General features: G+C 33.7%; 1 non-coding gene across 1 annotated transcript; it reads right to left on the bottom strand.

Moving 5' to 3' along the window:
* Window positions 1-249: 249 nt before the first annotated feature.
* TRNAT-AGU lies at window positions 250-323 on the bottom strand. Its single transcript has one exon. It is a non-coding gene; the product is annotated as a tRNA-Thr (tRNA).
* Between the last annotated feature and the right edge of the window lie 1,426 nt (window positions 324-1,749).

Here is a 1,749-nt window from a genome sequence, read left to right as displayed (position 1 = left end):
AATTTCATTGTAAACAATTACCAAAAAAATTATATTTCATTTTGCACTATATCATGAGAGTTTCTTAATTATTCAAACCCCTTAATCATTCGGCACCAAACCATTCAGCAAGTGCCAAACAGCCTCAAAGACGTAGGGCACGATAAAGTAAACTAGGGCTGATTAAAAAAAACAAAAGTAGAAGGGCATAATATGCCATTTTTTAAAAAAAGAGGTTGCAATTTGAAAAATAAAATTAAAAAATGCTTTTGCTCTCGTTGAGAGTCGAACTCAAGACCTCCCGCTTACTAAACGGGTGCTCTAACCAACTGAGCTACGAGAGCTGCTTGTTTATAGTTTCTTAATTTACTTATTTACCCTTAAAAACACGTGTCTGAGCATAATTAGGAGGGCCGAGTGGGGTGTGTTAATTTAGTGAGCTCAGTCGCTGTAGGTATCTGCACCCAAAAGCCCAACACATCTCGTGAATGCAATTATGATTTGTACTTCGTATCTAATGCCTCCACCAATCTCCTTCCGACACTTGGCAAACTTGGTCCATTAGATTCAATTCTAAGATGGAAACATTATTTTTGTGAGATGGAAACAGATCCAACTTCATTAGTAAAGATCCATGTTTATACGTTCTAAATGTGCTTTCAGCTCAATTCCGACCTTAAATTGTTGAACTTATTCTTAAACAGGTATATATTGGATGGTGTACTGATAATATAGTGCATATAGAGAGTTAGAGATCACAAATGTTGTGGGATCTTCGTATTTATGACTCTTGATCCTGTTACCAACGATATAAGCAAAGCTAGGGCATTGCCAGATGGGACTGGGCTTGATTACTTGATGGAGTTAGGTGATGTGATATTGAATGGACTCGTCCTATAGTAGGTGTGTTTAAAGAATGATGGGAATCCCTGATGTACCGTTACATTTTTCTGAATAATTGAGTTCATTATTATTTTTTACATGTGTTTTTTAGTGTTAAAATATTAGATTTTAAAGAAAATAAGGCATTGGTACAAGAAAACTTGTTTGAGGTGGTAAATGTACATTTACAAGAAGTTAGTTTTTTTTAAGGGAAAACAATGAACTAACCAATATACCAGCGATGATTTTATAAAAGTTAGTTGATTTTATCTGATTTTTAAAACGATGTGATCAGTTAAAAACACAAACCCATATACAGTCCATATTCTAAATGGAATTTTGCAATAAATGCTTAGATCATTAAGATACATGACACCTACATTGATTATAAAGGTTTTCTTTATTTTCAATATTCGAAAATTTTGCTATCTGGTTTTTAAATTTGACAGCTACGTTTCATTTTTAAGGGGTGGGGGAGGGAGGAGGTTTGAGGCAAGACTTTTTTTTCGGGGGGTTTTTGTCTATTATAATTTTCTTTTCTTTAAATAACATTTTTGTCTCGTGTCACATGCAATGTTCGTATTAAATTTTACACATTCTTGCAAGTTGTTTGTTTAGAGTAAATTTGTTGGTTGTAAAACCGGAAAAAAAACAAAATCAAATGCAAGAAATCTAAACTAGTCGATAAAGATGTATAAAAAAGCTCAATCTCATAAAATCCTATTCAATAAAAGCTCCAAGCTTAGGGGTCGTTTACTAAACGCTTACTTGGTAAGTGCTTACCAAATAAATTTTCTTATCGGATGAACATGACAAGAGCCAAAAATCTTATCAGATAAGTGCGATGAGAAAGATGGAGAGTCTTACCCGGTAAGTGAAGATTACGAC

Source organism: Cynara cardunculus (genome assembly GCF_001531365.2).
Source record: "Cynara cardunculus var. scolymus isolate 2C chromosome LG 7, CcrdV1, whole genome shotgun sequence".
In the NCBI taxonomy this organism is placed as follows: Eukaryota; Viridiplantae; Streptophyta; class Magnoliopsida; order Asterales; family Asteraceae; genus Cynara; species Cynara cardunculus.
This window is presented reverse-complemented; position numbering and strand designations above follow the sequence as displayed.